The following is a 17,550-nucleotide window of genomic DNA, read 5'->3' on the forward strand; positions in this document are numbered from 1 at the left end:
TGTACTGCAGATTTAAGATTCTACAGGGGGAAGAGCCTTACAAAATTAACAGAAAATAGAAAAAAAAAAAGGTTGCTATAAAGAAGTTCATTCAGTGAACACAGAAAGGCTTCTTGAAACTAGAACCACATTGAAGCAGCTTGAAACCTAGTATTAATTTGGGTTATCTTACTGACTGCAAAATCTAGTTGGGTTGACAGTCTGTTTCAGCATACACAAAAATATATAACTTGATGTTTCAAGTGATATTATCTGTAAGAAATTGGTAACATGGTAACTCTGTGTTAGACTTATTCTTTTCATACCCAACAAACATGGTGATAACACACAGTACCTTTCTCTTGTCCACAGGTCTCTGAGGCAGCTGTGTTTGATATTATGCTGAAGATGTTAGGTCTGAGCCACACCAGGAGCTAAGTTGTTAAGTACGTTTGTACTGGGATTTTCCACACAGTGAGTCCTACTCCTATTGGCACATCCTCTTTTTTGTGATGACAAAGGGATTTCTGAGCAATGTTGGTGACATTATCTGTTAAAAAAAATAAAAGAGATTTAACCCAAATTAGATTTGATCAATAGCTTTGACAGTAGTAATGCAATGAAAACTTATTCACACAAGGTAATAAAAAAGCAAAAGTAAAAGCATGCAAAATTGTAAGTGTGGTTTTTTTCTATTGCCAATGCATGTGTAGATCCAATTCATAACTGTTTTTGCCAGCTGATCTTCAATCAAAGTAACAAAGTTGTTACGCTACTGAACAATTAGAAGAGGGCAAGGCAAACGGTTAACTGAGTTTGTATTTCTTTCCAAGATATATCACTCATTCATGCATTACAAGCTTACCCTTATGTGTATGAACAGCCACATGCACACTGGCCAACATCATGGATCTCAGTACCAAAAATGCATCACCATGAGGTTGTTATCACTTCCTATCCAGCAAAGAACTAGACTGAATTTCAGAATCCTAAATACTATTTTATTTTTATGTCTGTCCTGCACAGTGAAAGAAGCAATGCTATTTCCTCTCTGAAATTATGAAAAGAGATGCACAAAGGCTTGATACTGTTTTCCTTCGCAATTACTGAAAGTCATCAACATATTTTGACCATAGAAGCATGACAACACCTTCACTTAAGCTGAGTAAAGAAAATAGAATAGCATCTATCTGAACCCTAAGCATTAAGCCGTTCCACAGTAAGCCCTTTATGCTAAAGCATAAGTCTATGATTGACTAAACAGGATTCAGAGAAGGAAAACATTTCAATAGTGCCTAATGCAGGAATCTAAGCTCTCCCAACAATAGGGCTCCCACGAATGATGTAGAACCCAGCAAAGTTCAGTGCCTTTGGCTGAGAGCTGCAGGGTAGGAAGGATGCCATGCCTGAACAGTACTGAAATATGACAAGCTTGTTGTCCAATGCATGGTTCAAGCCTTCACAAACGTGCTTCACGCAGAATATATCAGGCTTGCCTCCAATGGTAACTGTCATCAGAACGTTAACTCCTAGAAGATTCCCTTTGCTCTGGAATACTTCCACTTAGTTCAAGTGGTTTGTTACAAGCTTTGAGTCAATGTTGTTGTCAGCTGAGTAAATACGAAATCCGTAGAGAATAACTAAGCAGCTTATTTGTTCAGCAGGGACAATCATATAGGCAGGGTCTAATGAAAATAAATAAATAAATAAAATTTTTAAAATTCCACATGCTTATTTCCTTAGGGCCAAATTCTCTTTTCTGAGGGAATGCTTTTAAAGAGGATAAAAGTAGAATGAGGGTCAGATCATGGCAGGAGATCAAAGTGCTGAAACAGCTTAGTAAGCATCTTTAAGTAGCACAAGAGGCTCAAAGAGCGTAATTTACTTGGTTTCTAGAGCACCAAGCTTCCTTAGGAGGGAGGGGGCCAAGAACCTGGATTTTTATGATGTCAGATACACTGATTTGACCCTATCTTCATTACGCTTTAAGAGTTGCCCTGTTTTTACATATTCCAACAGTTATTACACATAGAAAAAGATCTTCTTGATTTCCTCTAGCCTTACAGTAGATAATTCAAACATGCCTGATTTAAATGGAAAGAGGAATATTCTCAGTGTTAACAGGTGAATACAGGAGACATTTAAGAGAGCAAGAAGTTATCAAAATGCAGCAATCAGCCCAGCAAGAAAGTAACAGGCGTAGAAGACAGATCTTGCTAAATGGTTACTGTGTAAATCTCAATACTCAAAAACCCACAAATCTTCAAAATACCCTAGTGAGTTTTCTACATTTAAGCATGTATTCTAATTTCAGCAAATCTATTCATTCCAAAATACTAACTCTTTGAAAGAAGTTCTTACACTCTAAAAACTAGATAGCATAACAGCAGTTGAGTTTAAATTCTTCAGGTCGTATAGAAACAAAAAGTATCTTAACTCTTGATCAGGAGTTCACCCTGTATGGTGTGTTATTTACAGAAGCTTTCATAAGGACGTACATAGATCTAGGACATCCAATTTCCAATTGCTTTAACAATAGCATGTGTAATAAAAATAGTATAGCAATGTCACATTCCCTTTCTAAAAAGTAGACATTTCAGTAGCATTGCACATCAGCAAAATGAAAGCAATAATTGGAAATAAGTCTTGCAGAAGATATTGTAGACTTGAAACAAATTTAATTATGTTTCTCACTAGGTATCATCAGAATGTTTTTCATAACAAATTACCAGCAACGACTGGAAACCTACAACCCAATGATCCTTCAGTAATCTTACCGGAGTTTCTCAAAGGATATTGTAATACAAAAAAGTTAATTAGATATTTAATTTCCTATTCCTATTAACTGCTAAACTAAACTAAATCTACTTCTAATTGGGGTTGAGAGGGGAAAATGGTAAAGAGGAGAGGGATGCTGATTCTTTAGAAAAGTTATTTATTAATCCACAAAAAAACAGCATATAAATGATAATTATTCAGTTTCATTCTGAATTCCAAGTATATCATGTGTTCCAAAAAATCCTCAAAGAACTAAAGCTATTATAGAAATAATTTGATAGATGAACTGATGTTTGATAAATGAGTAATTTCATTCAATGTAATAATTCACTCATATCCTGTATTTAGGGGCAGTACAGACTAAATAAGCAAAGTTGATTGAATTACGTGCTTTGTTATACAATGGCTGTCCAGACAAAAGTTCAGTGTTACAAGAATGAAGGTTTTATTTCTGCTAATGCGGCAAATCTGTCAACATTTCCCATATAGTTAAGAAATTATCTTGGGTACCTTCAGCCCTTTCCTAAATTGGCAAATTGAAATACATGGAATTCTCAGTAAAATTTGGCATGTAACACATTATGATTTCATCCCCAGTAGCAGTCTCCCTTAAAACTGACACACATTCATCTGTCTTTCAAACAGTCACAAGCAAGATCTAACTCTACAGTTAAATGCAGAAAGTTTAGATGAACAACAATAACATCCTTACCCTGTGGTAACAGGAAAATATTTCTCCTGAATGTTTCAGAAGCCCTCAGTATGCCCTTGTACAGCTGATGCAAATTTTAGAGTTTAAGACACAAAGTACAGTAAACAGCAACAAGAATGAGCCTTATTTGGCAATAAAGCAATTCCTTTGCCATGTGGGCATACTGTGTCAAGCATATCTGTGAGTTCCCTGCAGTAGTTGCTGTAAGTTTTGCTTGGTAAATTCTTCATAGTGGGAATTTACATTAACTTCCAGTTGTTTTCTAAGAAGTTACTCCAATAACTGACAGGGAAAGTGAGGTCTTATAATCAGGTGTTGAAGCATTAAGAAAAGCACACTTCTAAAAGCACATTTCATTTTACTATACTAACTAGCTTCCTAGTCTAAACCAGAACATCCATAATGTTAATTTGATCATTATCCACCAGAAGAACAAATAATTGCCTAGATACAAGTTATACTCAAGAAGGTTGCATCTTCTCAGTATAGCCACCAATCTTAGATTTCCAAGAATGTGATATTTACTTTTTTTTTTTTTTAAGTCAAATTCCCCATTACAACCAGGCAAGCAAAGACCTTATGTGCAAATAAATAGGAGTAGTACAGACCCAGTCCTTCATGAATGGGACTTAACATGTCAGCAGTGAGAATGTGCCAACAGGTGCTGGTGTAGAATATACACCATTTGCCCTCTAATTTACCCAGTCCCCCCTTAATACTTCATATTACAGCCAGAAAAATGTGAAGCCTTCACTACTGACTCCAAAAAATAACAGAAAAAAAAAAAAAAAAAAGGTATTTAATGTAATCACAATCAGATGTACAAATAGCCATGCTTTCTATAGGGGACAAACTTAGACCTTAAGAGTTGTGAACAGAATGACAATTTCTGCACTGTTTGAAATTGTCATACTTGAGATTACTGTGACAATTCCCAGGTGGGAATTTGGCTGGAATTCTGAAAGTACCACGGTGTATATTTCCTACTAGTACGAAATTGAATTTAAGGGGAATTATATTATTTAAGCAATACTCACCTTTGTCTATTTCTAAACTCCTCTTAAAACTTGATGTGAAATATTCTTACTTAATTGACTTTAATTACATTAAATGTGTAAATTCTAGTCTTTGTATAGAGGCTCTCAGAGTTAAGGTATGAGAAGCAGATTCTAAGTTAGTCAGGTTTAGACTCCCAATTGCTTTTGTAAAGGACCACCAATATATATGTGCTCATATGTTAAATGACTGTCATAGGTATTTATGTACTGAATGAACTGCTGAGGCTGAACAGTGAATATGCGAGAGAAGTCTGAAGGTCTAAATAACCCAATAAATTGGACTTGCATCTAAGTTCCTTATCAGTGATCTATGTACGAATGAAGAATATTTGTTCAGGCTTAAAAACAGCAATTCTGTAATAGCTGAAATAGTGAAGAAAAAAGTCAGTACATTAATAAGTCCTTTTTCAGGGCTAGTCTAATTCACAATCTTGCACTGGCAATCTCGTTCACTTTGCTAAAGTCATACTAAATGCTGCGCGTAGGAGTGAGAAACAAAAATAGCCTTGTAAACCTTCTTTGCTCTAGACAATGGCTTTGAGTAAGTTGTGTAATAGCAAGGCAAAATAGCTTCAATTGCTGGGTCATTTCAGGGCACAGAAAGTGGAACAAAGCATCCTGAAACTGATCTGGAAGCAAGATTCCACCAGAGGGCAATGACTGGAAAAATCTCCCAAGATCATAGAATTGTAGAATATCCTGGGCTGGAAGGGATCCAGCAAAGATCATTGAATACACCTGCTGGCTCCACACAGGACACCCCCAAAATCAAACCATGCTTAAAACTTAATGCAGTTTGTGATTGCCCAGCCCTCTAATTTTATTGAGATCTCCCTGCAAGGCCTATTCACTCCTGAGGAAGTCAATAATTCCTTTCAATTTTGTTTTGTCTGCAAACTTAATTAGTATGCATTTGAGTCCTGTATCCAGATCATTTAGGAAAACATATGGAAGATCTGACTCTACAAATAGAGCCCCAGGGATCCTCATTAGTGACTGGGCAGCAGCTTGATGTAGCCCCATTTAAGCATTGGAGCCTGACCCGTCAGCTGGCTGCTCACCCATAATATTTTATATTTGTCTGGCTGTAAACTGGATATTTTGTCATGTAGAGTACTGTGGTCAATTCAGTGGGTAGCCTTGTCATAAAAGGAAACTAAGTTAGTTTAACTAGACTTTCCCCTCATTATCTGATGCTGACTGTGACCAATGCCTACAATTTGGAAAGACTGATGTAAATTTCATATGAAAGCCCTGTTGCATGATGTGCTGCCTATAAGCCATTGTTTGTCCCATAAACTGTATTTTAATAAGTAGAAAACATATACCTAACCAATTAGAAATAACATTAAGCTAGGAGATATTTGTTAATGCACCTACCATTAATTTCAGCACTAGTTTTCCTTCCCCCCCGCCCCCCCCCCTTTCAAGATACCACCCTCTTACTAGCTTTAAATTAGTGCTGCTGGACACAACAGACAGGGAAATCAAAAGATATAGTCATTCAGTTTTCATTCCCAGCTCTCTCCTTTTTACTTTTACATGTACATGTTACAGCCTTTCTTCATTACTAACACACAGTGCTTATTGTAATGCAGGTAAAACATCTAAAACAGAGCATTCTCATCAAATCTGCAGTTTCCTGTATCCAAGAATACCCACCCAATGTAACAGCTACTTCTCCCTTGCAAATGCAGTATGCCAAGAGAGGTTACCCCAAGGTCACACAGTGAGTCAGCTAAAACTTGTGAAAAGGACTCAGAGCATTTTATGTGCTTGAACTGCAGCTCAGCCTTTAGCCCTCCTGAGAAGAAAACATGCACTTTGTATTCTCAAATCCATCAATTAGCTGTGCATTATGAATAAAATTCAGCAGCAGCTTTAATGCTCAGTTCGTAGCACATTACTACTGTTTCAGTTCCAACAGCAAATTTAGAGGTCTCTACATTTCACAGAGTTGCACAAAAAGCATTTAGTGCACAGATTCTGCGTGCCCAGTTAAGGCTTCACAGTGATCATAAAACAACACATGTAGGTTCATCCATAAACTCTGAGCTTCTGCGTACTCACTTGTGTTTCCGCAAAGAACTGAAGTGTAATATCAGCAACCATTTTTCTCCACTTATTCATAAATTGCATTATTGTACTCAGAAACACAATATTCAAGTGATTCCCAATAGAAGCTGTTAGAAGTTGGATCCTCCCAGTAACCTTGGGAAGTTCAATTAAACACTGACAAATGTAACAGTTTGAAACAGGCACTGTTTGATACAAAGACATTATTATCTTCCAATAAAGGACTTCACACCAGCTCTACATAAACAAAGAGCTGCTTACCATTAAAATCATAATAGTGGGGGATGGGAGAAGAAATCCAGTCCTAGTGATGTTTAGATACTTGCCTTTATGGAATAGTTACCCTGTGGTATGGTCACAGCCCTCTTCAGTCTTACCAATAACAGGGTAAGGAAAAGCTCCATAAATATGTGGCAGCATCTAAGCACATTAGGTATCCCAGTTTTCAGTTAATTTCTGTCCAGATTTTTATTGAACTGAATCCCCCAGGTGTGAGGATTTCATGTCTGAAAGTAGCCCATTTCAAAACAAATCATATAAAACATTAGATCTACTACTGAAAATGCATCTATCAGTAAACTAACATTTAAGTAGCTGCTTGTGTCTACAGATACTCATATTTCTTAAAACTCACAATCAATCACTGTATGCTGATGCTTATAGTTAATATCTTACCTTATATTTAATACCCATCCTTGCCTCCCTAGCAGGAACTGATTGCAAAAATCTGAGTGTTCTAAAATAATGGACATTCCAGATGTCGAGGTTTGTCTTTTTTTTTTTTTAGAGAAACCAATCTCATTCCACTAAATAAATCAAAAGTCGAAACACACTTCCCAAGTCCTGCCCTCTGAAACTTTTTTCATCATCTCCTCACACGTTTTTATATAATATATGTACAAATATACACATACACTGTAGCTTATATGCTATATATGAAGAAGGATACTGTCCAACACATTTTACTTGACAGGCCATAGATTCAGAATTAATTGAGATGCCCAATTTCCTGCACTTTCATCACCCAAAGCAGTGACCCAACCAAGGCACTGTGGTTCACAAAGGTCAGAATCAGCTCAAACTGGAACATGCAGTATCATAGTACAGCAGCCACACTACGTACCAGTGGGAAGAAAAAGGTTACAGTGGGACAAGCCAGCCTGTGGGGCATGGCACACACACACACAAAAGAAACCCCAAGTAGCATATTTTCATCCGTAGCTGATCTACTCCTTTGGACATTTCAGAGGTCTTTTTGTACAAATGTGCAGTGTCTAAGTTTAAAGAACATGAGTGTGTAGATGGAGCACAGGCATAAAATTGCTTCTAACAATTCCACAAAGGTAGTTCCTCACAGCTTACATCACTGTGACATATGCTGAGATGAAGCTCTTTCAGGCTTGCCAGCAGTAAGATAGCTGAACTTATTTTACTTTGCCAGATCATAAACCTCAAGCTCAGCATCCCTACTTGCAACTCAGTTTTGTTCTCTCCATTCCACACCTGTGCAAAGTTGAACCTTTCTTTTTATGCTCACTCAGCCCCTTTATTTATATTTTAGTTACTTGCTTAAGTATCTTGCTGCCCTGCTAAGTTTGCAAAACAAAGTGTAAACTCAGGTCCATTAAAATATTTAAATTAATATTCTTCTAAAATTACATCAGGCAGTATCAACTCCAATTATTTACAATACCAAATAATGGTACCAAGTACTATTACTCACAATTCAGTTAAGCAAGTTTATATCAAAGTTACTTGCTATAGTATGACCTTGATTTGTTTTCCTGACATTAAAAGTACTAAATTCGTTTTTCATTATCTTTATGAAACCACCTTTAGTACAAAACATAAAGGGATTTAAAACAAAAGAAGGCAACATATTCTGCACTGCATCACAATATATAACTTGAATACTGTATAGAAAGGTTTTGAGAAATTCTGTTCTCAGGGTGTCTTTTTTTGCTGTTATTATTTTAAATCTGTGGTTTACCCTCATTTAATGCATTACTTTGGTTTATATCACACCCAGTTTACTGCATACTTATATAATCACCTCCTAGTAAATAAAATTTCAGGTGAAATAGGCTGCTGCTGGAGTCAGCAAAGATACATTAGAAAAAGGAACACTGACATATGCACGCTACTGCATCCATATTTATTAGGGCCAATGGAACAATAAAGTCAAGGAAAGTGCAACCATCAGCAGAAATGCACGTGTTGCTGTTGCTGATGAAATGCATTTCAGAAGCCATATAAATTGGATACATTTCTCATCTATAGTTCAGCTTGATCGTACTTTTTTTTTTTTTTAAACAGACAACTCACATGAAGAGATAAAAATGTGCAGATACACATACACATTCAAAATAAATATTGCTTTTGACCAACATCCATTTTATATATCTTCTCTCTAAACCAGGGGAAAATAGCACTTTGGCTGTCACTTCCTTCAGAAGGGGATAAAATTGATATATATTTAATTTGATCTCACATTACTGGCACACTTTCCCTTCAGTTAGGAGGTGAATAAATAGAGGACTGATGCTGTGGCATTACCACTTACACTCTACTTCGTACTGCAGTACTGCCTTATGCCTGTCACCTGACATGTCAGGGTGTTCATTCTTTCTCTCAGCACAGCCCAAAAGCTTTATAGTTAGCTACTTACAAGACTGCACACATGCACTGTAACTTAAGATCTAGCAGACTTCATCATTCATTTGGACATACACCAGCTAGAGCAAACCCATACCTGCCATCATGCAGCCAACTCATCCACAGTCTTCAGAAGTTGTTTACAATATACTCTAACTACAGCAAATTCTTTGCTGAAAGCATAACAACTTCCATCACGCAGAAATATAATTAAAATTCATACCAGAACACTGAAAAGTATGAAGTGCTATTGTACTTCAGATTTGATGGGTTCAAAGAGCTAATTTCGGAACAATGAATGCTTAATGCATAAAGGAGGAATGTTTTCAACAATATCCCAAGAACTACAGGGTACAATGCCTGTGAATTCACCTCCTAGTTATTATCAGTTCTTAAACACCAAGCCAAGTAGTATCCTCTGTGGAAAAAGAAAAATAACATGTAAGAAATTTGATATTAATTAGAACTTCATCAAGAAGGTAACAGGAAGGAAGTCATCAGTTATGCCCACAGGATCCTCTGGCTGCTGTATGGCAATATAATAAATGATCCCTTTCCTTTTTATTTTGCTGTTTCTGATACATGACTTATTACTGCTGCAGGCAAGTGATCAATGTTTGGAGAAGGTAGAGAAGATTTATACACACACAACTATATTTTCCTACATATACACTATTTATTTTGAGCACCATAAAACTTTGTACCTGTATTTAGAAATTTTAGCATGGCCTGCTCTAATCCCAAAGAATGGAGGCATAGAGTAAACATTATGCCCCTTTAAGCAGCTCTTTATAAATGCATTGTAACCTGAGGCACATCTCAGTAATCCAATCAGTCCTGTTTGTAAGCCCAGTTATTCAAAAATTTCTAAGTGCTTTTAGAATAATTCAGTAAGAAATAGATGAAATAGAGAAAATTGTTGACTGCACTTTCAAACAGACTGATTCATGAGAAGCACTAGGGATTTCTAAGGTGGAGACTTTGTGGATCAATAATATGAATGCTTTAATCAACATAAAATAAGGTAAAGACTTGACACATTATATTCCATTCTTATCCAGAATTAAATATATTTATGTAAAAGACGAAAGTCTCTAAAATAAGGCCAAGTTTAAGCACCAACATCAACTGTCAATTAGCTTTTGACAACAAAAGTTATATATATATATATGCATATATATATACACACACACATACATTCTCGAATATATATATTCTCAAATATATATATATATTCGAATATATATATATATATATATATATATATATATATATATATATTTGAGAAGATGCATGAGCATTAATGCAACTCAAATCTTGGGTAAACAGTAAAAGACAGGATAATGAGCCAGAAAAAACACTTGCCTCCTGAAATGGCTTCTGCTAATTACCCATCCTAGAGTTACTGGATTTTAGCCTAATTAAGAAATTTAATTAAAGGCCAGTCTACACTACAAATGATAACATACAGCACAGCACCTTGCTAGCTTTGCTGGACCATTGGTGCCTCTCAGGCAATGTCTGCTGCAGAACCTCCATTGAATAAGCTGTGCTTCTGAGCTCCAGCTGCGGGGCCAAGGGCAGGCATTTTATGATAGAAGCGCAAACAATAAAAAAAATTCCATCCTCTCATTCACAAGAAAGTTTACACATTTTAAACTCTTGATGTATACGAGATCAGGAGCTTACCATGTGCAAAGAGATGCAAGTACTTACTATTGATATTAAGGATTCCTTACTGCTCGGAGTTAAGATTTTGGTCACTAAAGGGCTGTGAAAGACGGTGCTTAATCCTTTTTCCCTTGGTTCAAAGGTCGCTTTGTGACAATTGTGTCTTATGTAAGAGACAAGTGGTGGGTGTCAACGTGTGTCAATTAACATTACTTTGTAGATTTCTTTGGACATGTTTGCCTTCAAAATGGAGGGCTCAGGAGTGTTTACTGGTAGAAAACCTGGCCAGTGAGCAAATAACTCCATTTGATACGGGAGACTGGGGGATGATATTAAAATAACCTCAAAATGAACTATGTTAACAACACTCTGGTCCTCAGTAGTCTTTAAACAGCAAAGCCTCAGAATGAAGAAATTAATCTGTGCTTCTTTATGTGGTAGGGAAAATGTTAGAAGTCTGCTTCACTACTACAGAGATGGCAGCAGTCAAAAACATTTCCCCAAACCAGACAAGTTTAACAGAATAGATGCATTAAAATAAAATACATGCAATCACATCCCACCCATTTGGTCCTTTACAGGCATTCACAAAGTGCTCCTGATAATCTTCAAGTCAGTAACACATTGGTAACATCCATGGTACAAACACTCAATGACCTAACAAATCCTTTATTTTCCCTCTCTTGCCACTGTATTTGAAAATAAAGTACAAATAGCTTTTCAGACTGTTAACCTCAAGAAATCTTAAATCAGATACCTGAATGACTATCAATACTGGATGAAATTCCAGCCATACCATTTCAAACACTATGGCATGACTAGCAATGTCTTAAAGTAAGATTTACCATACATATCCCAATTGTCATTTGACAAATTATGGGCATACAAAGAATAGCAATGTCAAAACAGCAGGCATAACAGCCAAATAACACAGTTGGAAGAACATAATCCAAATGTTTAGTGTATATATATATATATGTATATATATATATATATACACACATACATACACACACACATATATATTCATAATTGTTTTGAAATATGAAGCTGTTTTTAACAACCAGCACAGAACATTGGCTTTTATAAGCACAATCTCATCTAAAGAAGATTTACAACCTAAATCTGTAAGTTAAATTACAGTTCTCAACTTACCTCACTAAGAGTAACTTGAAGAGCAGAAGTTCATTAAATGAAGATATCTCTGGAACTAGAAATCACACATCACAACCTAGAGGCTATGAACAGCCTCATCTGTCAAATACGAAACAATTGCTTTTTATGCGCATCAAAAAGAGGAGCATGATGTACAAAATTCCTCTCACTGAGCATAACTTAGCCAGACAAAAAAAATAAAAAAATAAAAAAAAAAATTACATCTTCACTATGAGCAGAAAAGCTAAAAGAATGCAACAGGAGTGAGAAAAGAAATCAATACAAATGTTATCTTAAATATTGTTTAGATAGAAATGAATTTTAAACCACTTTTTGTATATAACCCACTCAGATTTGAGCATCTTACAGTTATTTACATTTACTTCTAAACAGACATTCAGGATAGAAAGTAGTGATCAACACTGACCGAAGGTCATCACGTGAGTAAGAATCCTCAGACTACTCTGTCTTCATAGATGGGCAAGATTAATTCAGGTTAGGGTAACATATCTAAAAAGCACTAGCAAAACCTGAATAACATTGGGGTACCAGTAGTAGTCAGCCCAAATGTGCTCATTTATATTTATCAAATATTATTACATACTCATTAAACCTTGGAAAACTTTATTGTAGGTGGCAGAGTCAAACTTCCATTTTTTCCATTTGCTTTGCAAAATTACTTGTGGATTTCACCATCTGTATTGTTTAGACAACATGTAGTACTAGACAACAGCACAGGCTGATGAAGAATTCAATGATATTGGCTTAGATCAGGATCGTGTATTCAAGCATACTGTCTCTGACGCTGTCTGGGTAATAATCCAACAACAGATGTCTTCGGATAAACACATGAACAAAGAAAACAAGAGGGGTAAAAAGCAAAATGTATGGAAAAACTCCTGTGTAAGGAGACTCTTTGAAGAGAGGCTGTTTAAAGAAGGATATTCACACAGGCATCCAACCTTTTGACTTGTTTGTGTCACACTGAGTGAAAAGCCTTGAGACATTAATATAAATACTTTAGATATATGTTTTATTACTTAGTTTTTATTGAAACATAAAACATGGACAACAAAAAACAAAACTAGAGAGATATTTGACCATGTTTTTGTGAACAAATGACTGCATGGTTTGATAAAAGCGGCTGTAATTCTTAGTACATTCTCAGAGCATCATAGAATTCTTAGATTCAGAATAAACTCTTAAAGGTTGTCTAGTCCAACTCCCCTGCAGTGAACAGGTTGTCCAGAGCTTGATCCAGCCTCAGCTTGAAAATCTTCAGGGACAGGGCATCAACCACACCTCTAGGCAACCTGCTCAAGCGCCTCACCACCCTCACTGTAAAAGACCTTTCCCATATATCCAACCTAAATCTAAACTCTTTGAGCTTGAAGCCATTTCTCCATCTTCTATCACCACAGATCCTGCTGAAGAGCCCATCCCCATTCTCAAGGTGCTCAGAGATCTTTGATCTTATTTCACTCTTCCTGTGATTCATCCTAGAAAATAACTATTCACAATTGCACATACTGCCTAAAAGCAACGACATGAACAAAGCAGAACTGTGAAGTGAATTATAGCTCTCCACAATCTCAGAAGTCTTACAAAAGTCTAGCAAAATGACATAAATTTTTTCTTTGAATTGAAGGCCTGATTGCAAGTATATATAGTCTGTTTGAAAAGTCACATGTTTACATCCCCTGAAATTGGTGTTGCAGATACAAAAAAAAACAAAGAGATTACTTCCAAATTTCTTGAAATCTATTCTAAATTCTTTTATCAAAATGGAAAGAAACTCTACATAATTTCTGCTGTTCAAAGAACTCCATGTAGTCAGCATACCAAAATGTATGGTTATTTGCCATAAATGGAGCTTATCACAATTTAAGATTGATTTCACAAATATCTATCTTCACAGTATTAGAGGCATTTTATAAGTAGCTGTAGCAACTTGATAGACCAATACAATGGGAAAGGCTTTATATCAAAGGTGTGATGATGAAAGGACTGGCACGATAGAAAGGTGCTGTAAAGGAAGGGAAAAACTTTACTCACCCGTATCAGAAGATTCTAGCTTTTCGGGGGAAAATTTCACCAAGGAGGGATCTCCAACTAGAGATCTTTTCACAGTGGCCCTTAAATGAAGTCTAAGAGAGGTGCAGCCAGGCTCCACCCCTTCTCATCACACAGCTGAATTGCCTTCACCTGTGCTCCCAGGGATGCCTGGGTCCTGTCCCCAGGTGCTCAGTTACCATACAGTAATTATAACAATATCATGAACAAAAACACTTAGATACATTTTTTTACTTCCTGTAGAAAAAAATATTTTAACACATTGACTGCAGAGACTGTGTTATGGTCCTTTCCTCTGTGCTGAGGTGCTGGTAATGCAGGCACTGCAGTCACTTTTACCCACACAGAAATTACATTATGCAATTGCCATGTTGCACACCATACATTTCATTTGTTATTAGCAGAGAGTACTCAACTGGTCTGTATTAAGAAACCTCATAGATGGCTTATTTGAGGGCAATTTCACATTCGCCTCATTAAACAGGAGGACTTCCATGTCTGCTTAATAACAAAAACCACACATTTTTACAGGAACACACATGTAGTAGTGGGTGCAAGTTGTTCATGCCTCACTGTGCCCTCTGCTCCACAGCATTCTTCTGTCACCAATGCTGTCTGCATTCAAGTTGCATGCTATCAACTCATGAAAAATGTCTCTCAAAATTATATAATAATATTAGAAGTTTATGAACTTGTTGAGCCACAAACTAGCTGACCAGGGCCATGTGGGGCCTGAAGCCTGGACACACCTGGTTTAAAAAATCCCTTAGAAATATATATATATTTTTTTACTGAATTAACCTTTCATAACTTTCTCTTAAAAGAGTAGTATATAAAGTTTATATTATTTTCTTTGTGTTCCTAAGCAAAGTGTTCATACAAAATTTTTTGTTGGATAAAAATGGAGAACAAGTCTTTCTGATTTCAGAAATGATGATCATTAAAGCACAGTTTGAAAAGAAGAGGGATAAAGTAATTGCCTAAAGACTGGTTATAGTCTTCACCCCATATTATCATGTCAAGCTATCACACTGAAATACTAATGAAAACTTAAAAGAGAAAAGTAAAGCAATGTAACAGTAACATATAGAGTAGGATCCCCAAAGCCACAGAAAAACCAGGAATTATTCAATATACCTTTGTTGGTTTGATGTTCCCTGCCACCCCCTTTCAGTTATATCTTGATTCCTCAGCATCACTGGAACTACTTCTTAAAGGAAGTTTAGGATAAATCACACCTATGGGAAGGCATGATCTTTCTCACTCCATTACATTTATTAAATTTAATGCTCTAAGGGCTGTTCACCTTTCTGAGAATTCCATGAAGTTTAAATTAATTCACATACCTCACTAACTGGAATCAACAAAACTCACCACTGATCACATCACCTTTACTCCAAAATTGGCTTTTTTTCTTTCTTTCAAGTCTAGACCATTTTTCTACTGCCTTACAACAGACAGAAATCCATGTAAGGACACACTCATTTTTTTTCTTGAGTCTTTTTAATGATAGTTTTACTATCATTAGCAATTCTGCATTAAGAATTCCTGAAATCAGTTTCCTAGTATTCATTGCCCCCTCTAAACTGATTGATAAAATGTTTTTCCACATAAACAGAAGCTAGACTGCCCTGCCCTTGTTCCTACAGCAACATATTGGCCTCCAGTCCACTGGACATCCAACACTGTTGTTTGGAAGATGAACTGACTGGTGAAGGTTTCTTCTTCCATGTGGATGCGCTAAACACACATCATTAAGATTTGTCACATATGCACACACTTGAAGCCACAAGCCCACATGAAGCTATGCTGTAATGCATAGTTGATACTCATTATGGACTGATATTGTGGATATCAATATTATACTAATACCTAATTGAAAACCTACAAATGCTTTTAGTTTTAAGTGAAAAAGCAACTCCAAGATATAGAAATTATGTAGGAATTACATGCACATGCCAGAATAGCCAATACTTTGACAGTTCTGCACAAGAGATATTCACTGTACTGTAAATCTGTACAGTTGCATACAGGCTGGGTGAACTCCATGAAACAGTGTTACAGCAGCATAAGCAGAATATCTCTTTCAAATAATAACCATACATCAAACCAGTAGGCTAATGAACTGAGACGGGAGGTCTAGGGAAGCTTGTGGTTTAGATACTAGCATATGTTAGATATTCTTAAGGAAAAAGCATAACAGTTCTCACAGAAACATTTCTCCGTGTTCTTTCTTCATGTAGCTTTACACAAAACTTGATAAATAACATCAGGAGAAAGGGAATAAGGTCTAACAATGAAAGAATTAAGTTTCAGCATTGTGAAGGGCGAATTCAGCTATTTTACACCTTCAGAATATGAAGTCCAGCAGCACTTTCTACTGGAAACAGCTTTGCATATCTAACACTGCAACATGCAGTGATGTGTATGTATGTTTCAGAACAGGAAAGAAAAAACTTATTTATGCACTTTGGCTAACAATAATGTGTTCTGTTTTTACTTTTTTCCCCTTTAATAAGGAATAAAAGGAATTTTGCAGAAAAAGACTGCCTCAAAACTTCAGTCCTTCTACTACTATGAAATCCTAGAAGACAAATAAGGAGGGGGAAAAAAAGCAGAGAGGAAAAATAGTAGTAATAAAAGGAAGAAAAAAAAAATTCTCCTGAAACATTCTACAAAGAGAAAAGAAGAAATTGCTTGTATTTTCAATGGGAAATTCTCTAAGCAGGGAACACGCAAAAAGGTTTTAAAACCTGCCCAAAATTACACATGCAGCCCATGACAGGAACAAACTAGGACAATCCTTTTAGTCAACGATGAGACTTAATCTTGTTATGAAAGCCTTACTTTTGCTTGAGGTAAGGCATGAATTTCTGAGTTGCCTCAGTTTTTCTCTCCTAAAATCCTATTAGGCTTTCTTCTAGCTACTGTGTAAAAGTGCAAAGTGAAAATTTTCCATGAGCATTTTTCTTCCCCTTAAATTATCAACGCATAGCTTTTTCCAACAAAATTTTCACATTATTAATATAACTACCCAGTAACTAATAGCTCTGTCTTCGTGACCAAAGGAAAATGCTAAGGCATACATTGAAATAAAGTAGTACAGTACCCTCTAAAAAAGCATGCAAGCATACTTTTACCTCACAATCTCTTTTATAGCGAACCAATCCTACACTCTGAGACCTTTCTAGACCCATTTCATCCTCTCATTTAGTTCAAGATTTTCTTCACCACGGGCTGCAGTCTAAAAATCACCTGAACTTTCAACTTCCCACCTACTGGTGTATCATTAAATCAAATTAGTTTTCAGTCTTCAATAGCATTACTTGCCCTTGCTAATCATTTTTTTTCTTTCAGTACTGTTATTTCAGTATTTAAATTCTTAATCTATTG

The 17,550-nt window shown here is 36.1% G+C and overlaps 1 protein-coding gene across 12 annotated transcripts in view; it reads right to left on the bottom strand.

Moving 5' to 3' along the window:
- JAKMIP1 (janus kinase and microtubule interacting protein 1) overlaps nt 1–17,550 on the bottom strand; it is a 126,059-nt gene that overhangs the window by 81,736 nt on the left and 26,773 nt on the right. For 11 of the 12 annotated variants that reach the window (XM_032444139.1, XM_032444135.1, XM_032444147.1 and 8 more), the window contains exon 2: nt 335–529. The gene's annotated coding sequence lies outside the window, so the exon portion shown is untranslated. Of the gene's footprint in view, nt 1–334; nt 530–14,139; nt 14,216–17,550 lie in introns of those variants that run through there. The other variant, XM_032444141.1, reaches the window with a different exon arrangement.

This window comes from Coturnix japonica, chromosome 4, assembly GCF_001577835.2.
Source record: "Coturnix japonica isolate 7356 chromosome 4, Coturnix japonica 2.1, whole genome shotgun sequence".
NCBI classification, from domain to species: Eukaryota; Metazoa; Chordata; class Aves; order Galliformes; family Phasianidae; genus Coturnix; species Coturnix japonica.